The sequence below is a fragment of the Carlito syrichta genome, unplaced genomic scaffold, assembly GCF_000164805.1.
Source record: "Carlito syrichta isolate Samal-C Ts95f unplaced genomic scaffold, Tarsius_syrichta-2.0.1 Scaffold280880, whole genome shotgun sequence".
NCBI classification, from domain to species: Eukaryota; Metazoa; Chordata; class Mammalia; order Primates; family Tarsiidae; genus Carlito; species Carlito syrichta.
This window is the reverse complement of record NW_007224976.1, coordinates 197,001-215,626: the sequence shown is the minus strand read 5'-3', so window position 1 is coordinate 215,626 and position 18,626 is coordinate 197,001.

The window sequence follows — 18,626 nt, the reverse complement described above, 5'->3', positions numbered from 1 at the left end:
CTCTCGGTTACCACCCGCGCGTCGCCTCCCGCCTGCCTCTCCTCCTCGCGCGCAGCCCCGCCAGTGTCAGCCCCCCCACCCGCCCCAGGCGAGCGACAACGTCAGATTTAGGGTGACCCCGAGCGACCTCGGCCCAGGGCTCCAGGGAGAGGCGCCTCGCAGGACCTGGCAGATTGACAGAGAAGGGACCGGGCGGGGGCAGCGGCCGAGGTGGCCTGGAGCCGCAGACACCCGCCTGCTTCCTAGGGGAAGGCGACCGGCCTGCGCCTCTCGGGGTGAGCGCGGGGACACACGCGGGAGACTTAAGCAGTGTTGTTTTTAGAAAACTGCCGCCAATCTCTCTTCCCCTTTCCCTGCTGAGTGTGCATTCCCCAGCCGAGACCCGCCAGGCCAATGAATAAAGCCACCGGATCGTGCACCCTGCGGGAAACTACCCCCACCCCGACCCCGTCCCCTTCTGCTCCCTCCTGCCTTGCCCCGGGGAAGGCTCCTCCAGTGGGACAACAGAGAAAACGCCCGTCTCCTTTCTTGCTCATCAGCTGAGCACTTTTTCTGGCTGTCTGCAACCAACGCATAAGGCAGGCACTATGCACACTGAGGGAAACACCATCTTTAAGTTCTGCCTCGGATTGGATTGTGCTGCTTTTAGTTGGTCCGAGGCTTTTCTGAACTCCTTAGTTTCCACATACAGGACTGGATAATGGAGCCCCGGCCACACTGATTGATAATTTCAGGCTGTTGGGTTGCTACACAGCAAATTGTCCTTGCTAACAACCTCTTTCCTTTGCTGCTGGGTTCCACTAAGTGGTGGAAAGGGTCAGTTTTAGATTTCTGCAATTTTCCAGCAAGGGAGACAGGACGACTTTATATGAGAATAAGTGAGAGACGAAGGAAGAACTTGGCAGTGTTCCTAGGTTGATTTTATTTTGGTCTCATGACCATATCATTCTTCCTGATATCACATCCCCAGACTAGGTAGGACTCAGGTCTACTGGAGGAAAGAGCCACCTACCGCATCCCAGAATGCCCTGCAGAGGCTGTCCTCAGGCCATACCCACCTCTTGGACCTACCCAGGAGCTGCTGCAGAGATAAGGCCCTGGACTTGGACTCTCGGAGCCTGGCTGGAACCATGGTGGTGGTTTGGAATAGACTGGATGGTAGATGCTCAGTGCCTTTCATCAAGCCATCATCAGTTTGTCAGAGGTAAGGTGGAATCATGACTCCCAGAAGTCCGCTTGAGCCACTAGATTTCTCAAAGTACTTCAGGCTGATGCAATATGGAGATTCAGGTTGGTCGTTCAAAACTGTATCTATCAAGTCTAGTTTTTTAAAACATCAAACCCATATATTTCAGAAAAGCAATAGAACACCATATTTTTAGTAAGCACTAACCTACATTTGAAATGTAAGAATAGAAAACGTGAAACTGGGAAGAGATTAAAAGCTGGAATTTAAATTAACTAGTATTTAAAAAATGACACTTCTGTGAAATGACTATCATGCAAGAGGGGTCTTTTCAGTCTCCTTTGTAGCTATCTCCTTAAAATGTAGTGGCAAAGAAGGAAGAAAATAAACAAATGAATCTTTACTTTTGGATCCCTCATTTTCAGCCTTTTAAAAGTTACCTTGAAAAGTCTTCAAATGTTGGAAAAAAGACTACTAGCATCTAAAATTTTAAAGCAAGTTTACAAGACAAAGTTTTTGTAACACATTATATTCAATAAATAAAGTTGAAAGAAGACAGTGCTCAATTTTGAATGATGTTGGTAGATTCAAAATGTTTGCTGGTGATAGAGGATAAGGCTATATTTGAAAACTATATTATTTGAAAGGATAATCTTAAATCTGCTTTCATTGGATTATTTTTATTTATTTATTTATTTATTTTGCGTGGGAGTCTCACTCTGTCGCCCAGGCTGGAGTGCAGTGACACACATTTGCGACCACTCCAGTATCCACCTTCTGGGCTGCGGTGATTTTTCTGCTTCAGTCTTCCAAATAGCTAGAACTACAGGCACGCGCTATCACGCCTGGCTAAGTTTTTAAATTTATTGTTAGAGACGAGGACTCGCCAAATTGCCTGGGCTGGTCTAGAACCCACAGGCTCAGGCAATCCATTCACTTCAACCTCCCAAAGTGCTGGGATTACAGACTGAATCACTGAGCCCAATTGGATTACTTTTAAATTAGGAAAATTAAAATGATATTAACCAACAGAAACAGTCATCAAATCAATAAAAACATCATTAGAGAGAACATATTCAAAATTTCAAAAGGACTATTTAAAATAGGACAGTCTTTAAATTATTATTTGAACTATCAAAATAGGGAAGTGACTTGACTGCCTCTTAATATTTCATCATAGTTTTTTATAAATAAAGAACTTAAGTTTCAAGTGATTGGGGAGAAATCTGTAAAAATTATTTTTAAAATATCAGATGAAGACCACAAAAATAGTTGAGAATTGTTGAATTTCCTAAAAGAATTTAATTGTATTTTAATTAGGGGATACTGGCTGTTGTGTGTAGAATGGGTAATGAGTGGAGCATGGGAAGATGGGAAGAGACCAATTATGAAGTAACTATAGTCGCATCTAACCAAGAGTTTGAACAAGGACCATGGCGGTGGAGATTGGGAAAGGATGCATTCCAGGAGTATTTAGAAAGTATAAAGAACAGGACAAACGGGGAGGTGGATATGCCAGTGATGGAGAGGTACTGTCAAAGATGGTCCATAAGATTCAGGATGGGTAATGATAGCCTTCAGACAGGCAAAGAAGAAGAAATTCCAGGAGTATTTAGAAAGTATAAAGAACAGGACAAACGGGGAGGTGGATATGCCAGTGATGGAGAGGTACTGTCAAAGATGGTCCATAAGATTCAGGATGGGTAATGATAGCCTTCAGACAGGCAAGAAGAAGTTTGGAAGGAAGATCATGAGTTTGATTTGGGTTAGGTTCAGTTTCTGGTCTCTTTGAGACAATCAAATGAGTTAGGAATACAGAAGAGTTGTTTGGATTGGAGATTATAAATCGGTGAGCCACTGACATGTAGACGATAGTAATAGAAGTGAAATAAATGGATAAAATTGCTGAGGGAATTAAAAAAGGAGGCCAAGGACAGAATTCAGAGGAAGTGTTAATGCCTGGATTGTCAGGATGAGCCAATAAACAACCTTGTGAAGGAGCAACTGGAGAGGTAGGCAGAAAACCAGGAGAGTGTATTGTCATATTGCCATATTGCCATAAAGGCCAAGTAGTAGGGGGGTTTCTGAAAAGAAGTATGGTCAAGAGTTGAACACCATCAAGAGTTCTGGTTAGATGAAGACTGGAATGCAATTGGACTTGGTGTGATGGTTACTGAAAATTGACTTTAGCAATAATCATTCAATGGAATGATGGAGGAACAGGATTGGAGGTCAGATTGCAATGGGCTGAGCCATCAGTGGCAGTAAAGAGAGACAATAAATCAAGATAATTCTCTCTGAAAGTTTCCAAAGAAGGGGAGGAGCCAGACAATAGCTCTAGAAGGATGAGCAGTGGAGAGAGGCTGTTTTTATTTTCTTTTTTCTTTGCTCTTAAGGTGGTGAACATTCTTAAATGCTGATTGATAAGATCTAGTATTCGGGGAAATGTTGAGATTAAAGCACAGAAAAGATCATCAGGGTGCAAGTTACCAGAGAAGGAAGAGAGGGACACACTGTAGAGCCCAAATGGATGGACAGCTCCTCCGTTATAACAGTGGGGAAAGAGGAGCTGATGAGTGTCATCACAAGTGGGTTGTCCTTTCGGCGGGGGCAGTTTCTCTCTACTCACTTTCATTTTCTCTGTGCAGTCAGTCCCTAGCTTTTGGTTAGAGTAACTGTGAAGGAGAGGTGCTAGAAGTCTCCAGAGAGCAATGAAAATTTAAGTGGCCGACCAAGCTGACCAGAGAAGCTGTTGTCATTGCTATTGTTTTGATAATTTTGTAAGTTGAAAATTTGAGCTAAGAGTACATTCTGTATAAACCACACTCTAGAAAAATTGGCTAGTTTTTAATGAAACTCACAAAAATCTGCTTAACGCATGATGAAGTTGTAATATAATATTAATAATATTTCAGCTTTAGTAACTCGAATGTTCTATAAATGTTCTTTTTTATAAAGGAATTTTTATAACCATTATTTATAACAAATTAACATGTCTATTGATGTGCAGGAAAAATGTCCCCCCAAATAACTCTTTGCAATAATGTCTTCACTCTTTTTTCTCTATTCTCATCTTTGTCTTTGATCTTCCTAGAGATAGAAGAATTTAAAAATTTCATTTATAACCTATGCCAGACATCCACAGACTGGCTTATTTAGATAATTCGCATGAAATACAACCAAAATGTTTCTTCAGTTTTGTAAAGTCTAGACTTAACATCAATATTGTACACATTTTTCAGATACATGTGATTTTTTAAAAAAAGAATTACACAATTTTCTGCCTTGATAGTTCAGTCAGTTGTAATGGGTAGGCCATCAGTGGGCATTGTTTTCAACAAAGCCCTTTTCCTTCAATTTATTATGTTAATAATAAATTGAACACTTCTTGGTTGATTGCTAGCCACAAAAAGCTCTGTCTTGGTGAACTTGCTCTAATGCCACACAAAAACTTGTAGGACGTAAAGAAGTCCTGAAGAACTTTCTGAAACTTCTATTTTATTTGTCTTTGAGTAAGGGTCTCATTCTGTCACTCATGCTGGAATGCAGTGGCGTGATCACAGTTCACTGCAGCCTTGAACTCCTGTGCTCAAGCGATCCTCCCACCTCAGCCTGTAGCTGGGACTATAGCCATGTGCCACCACACACAGCTAATTTTTTATTTTTTGTAGAAACAGTATTTTGCTCTGCTGCCCAGGCTGGTCCCGAACTCTGGAAATTTTATATTTTAAGAAGTATTCATTCAGCCTATTAGTACAACAGTTTACCTTTTGGCAAGCACGTTTTCTTCCTGGTCAGATGCTATAAACACCCCAGCAGGGACCATAAATAGCAATGTGAACAGCTAGGAAAAATACCTTGCTAACAGATACTCCTGCACTTTCTCTTTATTTCCTCGCTGTAAGTTTTAGTTGAAGAAATTGGAAATAACAAAATGTAAAAGTTGAGACAGCAAAACTGTAAAGTGACAGGTGATAAAACAAAATATATCAGTTTGCATTTTAAAATGTAAAGCACAAAAACAAACACACATTGGGACTCTCTAATTAGTATAATTTGCATTCACAGAGTTCAAAGCGGACCTGAGTATTACCATTCTCTAAAGCATTACTTCTCACGCCACAGGTGGAGGGGCTGAGGTACACTGAGTGTTTAAATTTGGCAAAGTTATGAAGAAATTCTGTGATGGAATAAAATATGGGAAAGGAATGTTTTAAATTTGAGTTTGTGTCTTAAAGAAGATAAAAATAAAACTCTATAATAAAATAAGGCTAAACAACACAGTTGGCCCATTATTTTGAAAATTCACAAGAGTTTCTATAAGTTTGTACTTCATGAGGTCAAATGGCTTCTTGAAATTTACACTGTAACACTGTGTCCAGTCTGGTGTGCAAAGGTACACTTGTCCTCTGTAGCTCCTTTTTCTAAGTTTTTAAAATCCTTCGTGATTTCTCAGCTTTAGTAATTATGTTGGGGCATCGACTAGATGTAGTCAAACATACTCAAATTTAACTCATACTCAAATTTACTCAAACATATTCAAATTTAATGTTGTCTCCCAAAGCAAACTCTTGCCTCATTGATTTTTAAAATTCTTTGGACCCTGGTTTGTGAATGTGTGCTTTGGGTTTCAGAACAGTTATCCATTTTAGGTGGATCAACTCTGATATTGTATCTGTTATCTGTGTATTTGATATTAGTCCTGATCATGTCAGGTGCATACCTTTTATTCTGTAGCATACAAGACAGCAACTTAAATGTCACATATAAGAGGAAGCATCTCATATGTTCCAGGATACATGAATGCATGTTAATTGGGGCTTTTCAGCTGCATATCAAGAAACATTAGCTTAAGCAGAAAAGTGATATAATGATCTTAACTGGAAAATCATGGAGTGGCCTGGCTTCAGGGATAGCTACAGTCAAAAGTTCCACTGATGCCAGTCAGCAGGATGTCTTCTGTGTTTTTGCCTGAGCTGGCTTCATTCTTAAGCCAGCATGCTCCAAGTGGTGTCATAGGTGGGAATAATAGCTGAATGCTTAAGTGGTCCTTCAAGGTCATGATCACAGAGAGAGGATTCAGGGGCAGAATGATTTCTGCTTCAGAGTTTGTAATTATCATTAATAAACATCTGATTCGCTTCAGTTGGATTGTATGCCCATTCCTGGGCCAGTTAGTTGTCGTGGGAGATCGGTTACACTTATTAGTACACCCTGGCCATGGGCACGAGAACACATGGTAGACAGAATGCAGAGAAGCCTTCTCCAAGAGCAAAGGAGAGTCTCTGGATTATGTGGCCAGAATAAAGCGAAATGGATGCCAGGCTGCCAGTGGGCACAGGTGTCTACTATTCAGCTGCCCACTCTTTGTTAATGTCAGTTGTTTTCAAGAGAGAGTAAAGTTGACTCTTGAGCATCATGAAGTTAAGGTTGCCAATCCCCCTGCACAGTTGAAAATCCGGGTATAGCTTTTGACTCCCACAAAACTTAAATTAGCCTACTGTTGACTGGAAGCCTTACCTATAGCATAAACAATCAATTAACACATATTTTGTATATGTATTGTATACTGTATTCTTATAATAAAGTAAGCTAGAGGAAAGATATTATTGAGAAAATCACTAGAAAGAGAAAATATATTTGTTATTCATTAGGAAGTGGATCCTCATAAAGGTCTTCATCCTTGTCATCTTCAGGTTGAGTAGGCAGAGGCGGGTCTGGTCTTAATGTCTCAGGTGTGGCAGAGGAGGAAGAAAATCTGCAGATAAGTGGACACATGCAGCTCACCCCTGTGTTGTTCAGGGTCAACTGATAGGAAACTTTTGATTCTTAGTTTGTATTATGGCTGGTGTTAGTCTGTTGTGTTTGTTTGCTCTGTTTTCAGTGTTTTATCTGCATATCCAACTTGGCAGATAGCTTGAATCTGTAGTTTCTATTTTAACATCTGAGGCTAGTACTTCATTCAGGGTCAGCAATCAGTACACTTATGAAGCAGAAGAAGGAGTTCATTGATAACTCCATCTCCTTTGGAGTGTATGTCCCTAATTTTTATTTTTTCCCCTCCTTGTTCCCTCACAGGGCCTTCCAGGAAATATATCAGTGAAAGGGCTCAATACTTAACTCAGAATGGTAAGATTTCAGGTACCACTGTTAGCCAAGTAGGGGAAGTTTTTAGGTGCAAGGAACCTTCTAAACTATTCTCATAAAGATACAGTATCAAAATGTATCATGGGGTTCAGACAATTTAAGCTGCCTTTGAGAAGGAAATAAAAATCTATTTACTCTGGGGAGATTGCCATGAAGACACAGCCTAAGAATCACTTATAAAATAATGAGTTTTCTTCAACAAGTGAAAAAAATTTTAAGGGACTGTGATTGTGGACTCCATGAGTGGTGTGAAGTTTGCAAGATAACAGCAATAGCATCATAAAAGAAAAGGCTTGGAACAGACTGTTCTTCTGCAAATCTTATGTGGTATTTTTTTTTTTTTTATGTATGCTAAGACTCTTGGAACAAAAGAATTGCTTGACTATATTGAGATGTAGTTGGAACAGGCCCACACACGTCTGTGGTGCCAGTTTATTCTTTTACAAAATGGTACCTTTTAAAAAAATTATAAAATACACACTCAGATATGGATGGGAACAATGTTATGGAGTCTCACTTATGAAAGCATATGGCAGAAAGCATAACTTAATTTCCGAGCACTGTGCTGGGAGTCCATCCCCAGCTCCATACAACTCTTGGAGCAATTCTGAACCCCCATTGCTTTCTCATATTTTTCTCTGATGAGCTATTGAGGTCTCTCTGTCTCTGGAGAGTGACTATAAAGTCTAGTCCTGCTCTGACAGGGATCCAGGGAAGCGGGTCATAGCTGCTTTTAGTATGACTTTCATGGACATTTCTTTATCTTGATGAAAGGTCTAAAGCCTAAGTGTCCACCTGTGACCAGGTATCCCTGTCACCAGGACTTGATTTTTGTTGCTGTTGTTTCCAGAGTCAGGGCCTCACTATGTTGTCCAGGTTGGGGTGCAGTGGCATGATCATAGCTCACTGCAGCCTTATGCTACTGGGCCTAAGTGATTCTGCCACCTCAGCCTCCTGAGAAGCTGGGACTGTAGGCATACACTTACAAGACCCAGCTAATTTTTAAAAAATTTGCTCTGTTACCCAGGCGGATCTCAAAGTCACGAACTCAAATGATTCTCCTGCCTCAGCCTCCCAAAATGCTAGGTTTACAGGTACAAGCCACAATGCTGGCCCCATAGGCACTTATTTATCCTGGAAGACATGTCTGTGGCTCTTGTCTGACCTGTGTCCAGTTTATTACTGCCGAGATAGTCACTCTCTAGGAATGCACTGACCTGGAAAAACATTAGGTTCATTTGTGTCAGTCAGGTGAGACACAGGTAAAGCAACTCAACAAAACACATGGAATAACAGAAGCAGTATATTACTTGCAGGTCCCAGAGAGAGGAGGGGAATACACCTCACAGGGCCAACAGGAAGGAGGGAACTGTCTAGGAAACACATGCTCAGTCAGCAGGTGGGAAGCAAAAGAGCGACAGGAGAACCTGTGGGCCAAAGGCTTTATTGAGGTCCAAGGCGTTACCCAAGTAGGTTTCCCATGGGGAGTTTTAATTGGTGGTTTTAGAGCAAGTAGGCTCCAGTTCCGTGGAGTCACACTGTGACTGAGGGGTGGTTACTTGCAGCATAGCTGCACAGTCCACATGCAGTTTGGGGGTCAGTGAGGTTGAGTCAAGTAGGTTGTTTCTCTGTGTTCCATAAGCATATGGTCACCAGCAAGCGAATGTAAGAAGCAAATAACTTAATCACCCACCTTGAGGAACTGGGAGGAGGCAGAGAGCTGGAAAGTTGGTCAAGGGTGACTAAGCCTGCTCCTGGTATGACAAAGTCAAACCTAGATTCAGAATGGATGCCAAAACAACACAGGACTATAGAATTCACTATATGCTTCATGCTGCTGAACTTCCAGTGTTCTCATCTATAAAAGACAGGCATTGAATTAGGTGACCTTTCAGGACCTTATCAGTTGCAAAACCAACTCTACTGTGTCATCAGCAGCTTTCATAGAACATTAGAGCGGGTTTGTCATTACCCAACACTATGAGAGACCTTGAATGTGTGGACTGCGGCACCAGGACAGCACTTGGCGTGGTACACACTGACTCCGGGTTCTTTTCATATCCAATATTTGGAATTTTCTCAGTATATTTTCTTTCTGAATAGTTTGTGTTCCTAACACTAACCATGAACCTCTGAAGTGGACGTGGATATCATACCCTATGTCTAACTGTACATACTATCAGCTCACAATAAGAAATATGATAATCAAAGAAAGAGTGATCAGAAGAATGGCAGGGAATGACCAAACCACAAAAGAAAAACAGAGCAGAGAAACCACAAAACACCCACAGACACAGATGCCCCTCTCCAAAATGTGCTTCTCTGCCTAATTTCTCTGAAGTATAAGGCAAGTCAGTATTTCTCTTCAGCTGAGAACAAGGGTGTTTATTTCATGAAGGATTGTTGGGAGATAACTATATTTAAACATTTAAGGAAAAGATTTATTGATAAAATATGGGTCAGAGCACGACTGTTCCTCTTTATGTTTCTCTATTCTGTTGTGCTACTGGAAATGTCTGTCTTTCTGGAAACAGACATGCAGAGACTAGGTTCTTGCTTCTTCATTCCAAGTTCGAATCAGGAGCAGGAATGAAGCACCACTGGTGCTTAGGTCAAGTGGAAGACAAATTTTAGTTGTCAGTCTTCTTTGATGCCATCTCTAGCTTGTGAACCAGGGGTGTATTATTTTTTCAGAGCATCATTTTTCAGATCAATTTTGAGTTTAATTGCTGACTTGCTCATGAGGTTGGAAGCTCTATCTACAGAGTATCCCGCTTTTGATAGAGAAGGCTTCTAGTCAATTTTTCGTTCTTCATAGAGCTATTGGGAGGATTCATATTGATTAAGCTTTGACTACAGCAAATATTCTCAACATTATGAAGTCCAGGAGGTAGGTTTCATTGCTAACATAAAAATATTCTGCAGCCACATGCTGGTCTAAAGCACCAGGGGGGAGTCAGAGAGGAGTTTCTTCATCCATCTAACAAAACATCTATTTGTTGCAGTTTTGATGACCACGTCTCTTAGTAAAAGATGTACTTGAAAAACAATATAAATAAGATAAAGTTTTATCAAGACTCCCAAACATTCTGCCTTTCCCCCTGAGGCTATAATGACTATCCTGGTTTTAAAATCCCTTTTCTTATTCCTTCTGAGTTTTCCCATTTCATGCTCCCTGGGAGTATCTCTGTAAAATAAGCCTGTGGAAAATGGGTAATGAGGAAATCGTTGCCTTAATTGAAGGTCACGTCTACAAAGGTCCAGGTAGGTGTACTTTGGCTGATGGAAAAATCCCCCAGAGTGATATCCTGCTGCCCTAAAATAGAGGCTGGTTGTAATTTGTCAGAACTATGTTGGCCCCTGGTTGGCGTCTAGAGCTTTGTCTTTCTCAATCTTACAACCAGGTAATTTCCATTACTGATGATTCCACACATTTGAAAGGGGAAAGGGAAGAGCCCCCAAGGGCTTCCATCATTAAGCACAAACACTTTTACAGTATTAAGCCTAAGCCGAATGACTTCTAAATCTTTTTGGTGTTGAGCTCATGTGCCCTTCACAATCCTGACCTTTAGTGTGTCCCTTTCAATTCCAGCTAGTTTAGTACTGAGTTCTGGCCTTGTTATTCTTCTGTTATTTTCATAATATTTTTCTTTTAAAAGAAGAATTAAGAGAGCGATTTAGTGTGTTTGTTTGCTTGCCTTTCTTTTCTTTTTTGTTATTGTTAACATGTAGTGTTGACACTCTTTTTGGCCTAAAGCCGAAAGGACAATCTAAACACAAAAGATACTATACTTTGGACAACTGGATTTCCTAAACGACTAGAGGATTCTGGGATCTGTTGCCTGCAATGTAGGCATTTATAAGGGTTTCCATGACAGCATTCTTACCCAATAGTTTCACCTAAAAGCCTTCTTAATTTGCCTTTTTTATTTGGCTAGTGGACTTTCTATAGCTACCACTATTAAATATACGTTCCCAATACTTTAAGTCCTCTTTTTCCCTGGTGGAATATTTTCAATTGTGTAATTTGGGCTCTTGCTGCTTATTTTGGGTGATTATTATTATATGTGGTTCCTAGCCTAGAAATGGGTTCTGCTCTATCTGTTGCAGAATTAATTGGTTAGAATTCTGTGTGGCTCCCCAGAGGAACAATGTCATAAAGGATAGGCCATAGGATAGTCCACCAACTCATTTTAAACTTGCATGTAACTTAACTTTCATTATTGGTAGCTCTGAGCTATGAGGTCTCTTATGATGCTGGTCCTGGTTATTTTTAAGAGGGGCATGGCTAAGTCAATAGGGTAATGATAGAAGCAGGGCAGAAAAAACCAGGCTTTGGCAACCTAATGGCTCTCATATTGCAAAGGGTAATATTCTACAGCAGGGCTCTAAAGTGGTGGCGACATGTAGGGTCCTGATGGTGTACATAGCTCCTGGCAGGAGGTGCCCTAAAAACCTTCATTTTGGTGTCTCAAAAACTTTGTTTTGAAGAGAGTCTCAGGGAGCAGGTGTCTCTACTGTAGCTGGGGTGGCTTTGAGAGCTAGAAGAGACCAGCAATTGCTTCTTATTTGTACATGGCTTGGTTGGAAGTCAGAGCCCATCTTATTAATGAGGGTATGATTATGACTCTAAAAATCAACCATATTTCACAATTATGGTATCACTGGATGTTTCAAAGTCTTGATGTACTCTTATTCTTTGTCTCTTGAAACAAGGGCATGTATTTCTTGTTCCTCAAATTATGTTTTTACGATTTTGCTATTGGATGAAAATGGTTACATACAATGTACTATTTTTAAGTTGTCAAGAGTAGATTTGGAAGGTTATTATCATTATCCTATATTCTTTATTTCATGACTCAATAATATTTTTTGCACATTCAGTTAACCTTGAAAAATAGAACAATAATGCATCCAAGTATAAAGTCAATTGCAAAGTGACCCCTGTAGTTTTGCTTCAAAGCTATTATATTGTGGTATTTATAATATCAGATTGTCATTGTCTGGAGGCAAAATGATCATTTCAAAATCTTTTTAACAATCTAGAGAAATATTTAAGGAATATTAGCCCCAATCTGGCTATAGTTTTTCAGTTGTTTTGTAAAATCTTTATGATTGGCTTTCTTGTTTTTGAATGTTTTAGTCTAGAAATATTTAGACAGCTTGCTGTTGTCTGACATATCCTTGAGGCCATCAGAAAGGCTAGCTCTTTTTCCCAACACCAATTTGATATTTCTTCTACATCCAGGGTGGAATTTAGGAGACCTGGGAACATGATCAATAAGCGATTTTGAGAATTGCTCAGAACTCCATTTTATCTTTTTTTTTTAAACAACCTTTAAAATCAGAAACTCTGGCATAGCACTCTCCAACTGTGCCACAGAAGGACATAAGGATGTTGGTGCTTTTTCTTGTCTATTTTTGTCTCCTACCAAATCACAGCCCTGGAAGGGAGCTTTAGAAGTCATCAATCTGTTCTGTTGCCTTCATGTTCAATATCACAGAGGAGAGATAATCAACCCTGTTCTAAAAGGCTAGCAGGGGAAAGTATTTCAAAATCAACCAACAAGTATTTGTGCTTACTACACACATGAAGCAGTATGGAAAGAAGAACACAGAAAACTCTAAGACATTATCAATATATTTCATTTGGAAAGAATAGGTAACTATATGTACACAAAACCACCCTCAAAGCTCCTGGATTTGGAGTAGATCTTGAAGATCTAACTTCCTGACCATTGCAAATATGCACTCTTGATATCTTGCCATTTGATTCTATCAGTTCATCAATGGGAAATTCTAATTGCTAATGAATTCCACGCACTTTTAAATTCTAAAGCCTTTAATGGATGATAGCTATATAGAGGTTAAATGACTATTCTAGAAATAGCCAGTCTGGATTCAAATTTTGGCTTTATAATTATTAACAGTGTTAACTTAGGTAACTTAATGTTTTTGCCTTTCAATTTCATGTATAAAAGAAAGTAATACTATCTACCTCACAGGGTTGGGAGATTTTCATGTTGAATTTTCACAGTAGTGCCTGGTACAGGGTAAGTGCATATCATGTAAAATGGTATTTGTACAAAATCATTCAGATATTTGACTATACCTTTAATGTCCCATATCCCCTGCTTCTCTCTGCCTTCCTTTTTAAAAAAGTGAAACTTCTCCATTTGTATGACTGATGCTCCAACTATTCAACTATGATCACAGAATATGATTTTATAATTTACTCAGTCCTTCTTGTTGGTTTTTAATGCCACCCTTATTCTAAATACAGTATGAATAGAAAAAAAGTAGGTCAATTATTATGTTCCAAGTACTATACTTCTAATACTGCATCCCAAGTTTGCAAAACTACTTCAGCAAAACAGGTGAAAAAAGCAGAGGCTTCTCCCTCAAAGATCTTACTGTTCAGTAGAAAAGAAAGACACATAAACAACTTTCTTATTCCCTCATTAAGTGTGAAAGTCCAACCATGCATCACCAGGCATTTGAAAAAAGCCTGTAGCATGAAAGAGGAACGCCAGAAAGGAAAACTGACCCCCGAGGAAAGAGAGAGAATTCAAAAAGGAAAAAATAACCTACTGAGAAACTGTGACTGAATATTCTGAGAGACTTTGGAAGACATTGTGCCTCATGATGGGCCCATGTGCACAAGACAGGAAATGACATAGATGAGTCTCAAGTGGTCACCCAAGTCAGATAATGGGGGTGTCCATTTTACAGATAGTGTTTTTCAAAAGATGAAGTTTGTTCTGGACTTTAACTGTCAATTTTGTGATGATTGTACTGACTTATGACTGTTATCATCATTCCATCCCCTGTGTGTGTTCTTCCTCAAATTCATGGTCATTGGAGAAGTCCTAGTATTTTGCATTAATTTCTTTGGAAGATATCCAGTTTAATTCTTTGCTGAGATATTGAAAATGTGTGTGTGTGTGTGTGTGTGTGTGTGTGTGTGTGTGTGTGTTCACATGTCCACAGTATCATGGTTTTATTCTGATCTGTTTTGGAGATTCTTATCTCTTTAGCTATCCACATACTGTAGTATATAGGCTCAAATGATTTTGGAGTTTGAGAATGCTAAAAGTTATCTTAGCTTACTGATGAGAAAACTGAGGCATAGGAATGTTGCCAAAGGTCACACGGTCATTTAGGAATACAGCTATGGTCTATTGGCCTCTGGTTTGATAAATACCAAATAAAAACTGTGGAAGGTGTAAAAAGGCAGAGTGGACTTTAGTAGGAAAAGCGTTGAGCTGAGCCTTCAAGAATGTGTAGAAATGGCACAGCTGGGTTTCTGTTTGCTTCTATTTGTTGGGAGGAGGGAATTATATCAAGTATCAACAAACTATTATAGGCATAAATGTGTAAGATTTGTGTGATGATAGTGAGTAGATGAGAGAAAGAAGATTCCTGTAAGAGAGAAATAGAATATTAGACTGTAGTTTGCATATGAAGAGGTCGTTAATGCCAATTAAAAGGATTTTTATCCTATTAGCAATAAGGAATAGCCCGGGGTTCTCTGAGTGGGAAAGTAGCATGTTTGGTAGAGTTTCAGGAAAAGATATCCCATGTCATTAAATGAGATCGATTGTGTTATAAAAAGAGTAGACATTAGGTAGACTAAATGGTGCCACTGAAATCATCTAAGGATAAAAAAACTAATATTTTCTTCAGAATTTTTTTTTCTATTTGGAGCCATTATGTAATAAGACATGGAGAAAAAAAGTCAGAAAAAAATTTCACCTTGTTTTTTACATGGCAATAAAAGGATTTTTTTTTAACTCTTAAAAATTTTTGACCTTGTTTCTGCTTAAAGAACAGCTAGTGTTCTCTGGATTTCTCCATTGACTTCCCATACACTAGTTTTCCCAGTTATTTTTCCATCTCCATTTTTTTTTTTTTTTGGCGTTGGAGTCTCACTCTGTCGCTCAGACTGGAGTGCAGTGGCATGCTTCCGGCCACCGCAGCCTCAACCTGCTGGGCTCGGGTGATCCTTCCTCCTCAGCCTTCCAAGTAGCTGGAACTACAGGCGCGCTACCACGCTTGGCTAATTTTTTATTTATTGTAGAGATGAGGTCTCACCAAGTTGCCCAGGCAGGTCTCGAACCCCGGGGTTCAGGCAATCCACTCACCTCAGCCTCCCAAAGCACGGGATTACAGGCTAAGCCACTGAACCCGGCTCATCTCCATTATTGATATTGCTCCTTTCCTTTTTGTTTATATTATGTTAACTCCATTGTCCCTCTAATTCCACCTATAGTCCTCTTTACTTCACACTCCAGATTTTCCTGATTGAGTCTGTACCATTGAGGGCTTCAGTTCTTACCTGTATTCTGTGATTTTTTGAATTCATTGTGATAGCTCTACTGAACTTTGGACCCATATTTTCATCTGGATGGACCATAGTCAATTCAAATCCAAGGGGCCCCAAATAATCTCATTTCACTCCTCAATTGACTTCCTCTAACTTTTCTTCTTGGACTCCTTATCTTGGCTACAATTTCCATTAAAATTGTACCAAAGCTGGGAACTTGGAAGTCTCTATGTATTTCCCTGTTCTGGTACGCCCTCTTCTCCTCCCACCTCCAGTCCATCCTGTTATACTGCTGCCCAGAACATCAAATTGCCTTAAATGCCTTTTGAAGTTTCTCCTTGTATATAGGATAAAATTCACACTCATAATAGGATAAATATATTCCTTAGTAACTGGTCTCATATTCCTTCTGGAATTACATTGTGCCGCTCTCCTGGTTACCCCCTTGCCTTAGGAACTCCCACATTCATGGTTCTGTAAGCTGCTCACATGCCAACCTCCTCCTTCTTCAAAGCCCAGCTAAAATATCAGTTCTCCTATGAAGTTTTCCCAGACCCCCTAGCTAGAAGTCATCTCCTACCCTCTTTCTGTTCCCTGGTATTCTGTTAATTCTCCTTCTTACTTGGTGTTCTGGTTACTGATGTGGTTTCTGCTTCCTTTCTGAGGTTGCAGCATCCTTGAGAAAAGGAACTTTATTCATCTCTGTATCCTAGGGCTTAGCAAGTGACCATATAAAAGTTTGTTAAATGGAATAAAGAAATAATGAAAAGGTTTATGTGGGGAATATTTTCTTTCTTATGTTACTATCCTAATTATTGGAAGACATGGAAAGCCTGAGAGGAGAACTGATTTATAATGAGCATCTACTTTGTGGGATATCCTACTGAATGTGGTTTATATCTTCTATTATTTAATCCTCGCAGGAACTTTATAAGATTAGTATTATTATCCCCACTTACATATGAGTAAAATGAAGCTCAGAGAGTTTGAGTCACTGGCAGACTCTAATTTATAGATTCCAGGTCTTGGAAGTCAGTGAAAACTGGGACAAGAACTCAAATTGACTTGACATTACCCTAAAGCCACAGACATATTTAATGATGCAGAAGAATGGGAAGTGGTTTGAGTTCTATGGAAAAAAGCTATGTAAAAATGATAATGCCATTTCCTTCTTCAAAAACCCTTCCATAGCACTGTCTTTGCAAATCAACTAACTGAATTTCTGTTCCTCAGCCTGGCATTTAAGAGCCTCAATGATCATTTCTGTCCTTTACTCCGTTGTTTCTACCTAAATGCTCTGTCCAACTGGACTGAACTCTCTGAACATATGCTGGTTTCTACCTCTCTGCCTTTGTTCACTCTCTTTCTCCCACCTGAAATGTATTTTGTCAGGAATATACTTGCAATATTAATTAGCTTACTTAGCCTTGTGATAATTGAATACATGATTCTCTGAAGCTTTTGAAAAAAATTAAATTCTTAGTGGACTACATTGCAAACTCTGTGGCTCTCTAGTGGTTCAGAAATCTCTAGCTGGAAAAAGTCTCTTAAAAGATTACATATTCATCTCAGTAAATTTTTAAAAATGTATTGACTGGTACTTGCATTAATTCCTTGGAAACATTGCTAAAACTTAAGAATACAGAGAGTTTGTTGTGGTTGGCTTTTTGTTTTTTTGTTTTGTTTTTTTAAAAGCAACATATCCTCAGAGGTCATTCTGAACAAAGGTGCTAAACTCATCAGCATCCCAATCTAAACTTTTACTCAACTAATTTTTTCACATACTTCTGGCCCAGTTTGGCTATCTATAGCTCTGGCCTTGGCAAAATATCAGGACTGCCCTCATTCATCTGCCTGCTGGATTTGGTCCAGGATTAGCCACAACTTTGTTTAATTCTCCAGTCTTCAGTCAATCTCTGGTCCAACATGTATAGCACAGTAATTACACAGTCACACAATGGAGCATAATGTATACTTCCCGGCACATTCAGTTCTATGTTTTTTGATTACAATTCACTAACTTAGGGTAGGGGGTGGGAGAGTGTATCTCTAAAGATGATTGAAGCACAGCTGTTGGGTGGATCCTCCCTACAAATGTAAACCAAAGGATAGGAACTGACCTCAGAAACTCCAGAGCTAGCCCTCTTGGGGATAATTTCCCCCCACTCCTCCCTATCTCCCCAGAAGCGAGCCTACTTTTGTTCACATATTTTATAGAAGGTTAAGTTTTTCATGGGCTGTGTGCAAAACTTGGAAGTGGGCTTCATGCCTCTAGATAAGCAATGGTAAACATGTGTGACATTCAGAGAAATAGCACGTTAAAATTATGCCTATTGTTTGAGGAGTAGGGCTCTCTTCCTTGGGGAATGAGTGTGTGAAATCTCTTAGGAGAAAAAGAGAAAAGAAAACTAAAAAATCAAATGACTCAGGCACAGAGAATTATTGTATTCACAGTCTCTTATTTGTTACCTTAAAATTCAAGTGACTCTGACACCTGTATTTATTTCTTTATTGAACATTCATTTGGAGGCCAAACCTGACCAGCTCTGAACTCACCTGACAGGATGACTTGACCTGACTTGCTGCAGGCCTATTAACAGTCTTTACTTATCCTATTTAGTGTGAAAATCCATGGTGTTGCTACAGAAATATTCGTCTGTTTGATTAGAGGGTGCTGCCTTGAATCTCACCTGGGTGTTACGTAATACAGGACACATCTATCCTATTTTTGTGTGTGTAAAATTAACAAAATTCTGAATGATGAATACATCTGACCAAGGGAGATTTGAAGAACTGATTGTGACATATAAGAAACTATCTTGATTTTAATACCTCTCTTTCTGTACATCCTACCCCTCCACTCACACTCTCAGGAACCCAATGCCAGCAATTCTGAAACGTTATCAAGATTCTTAAACGTTATCAGGATTTCAAATCTATCGATCCCTCTTTCCTATCTCCTCAATC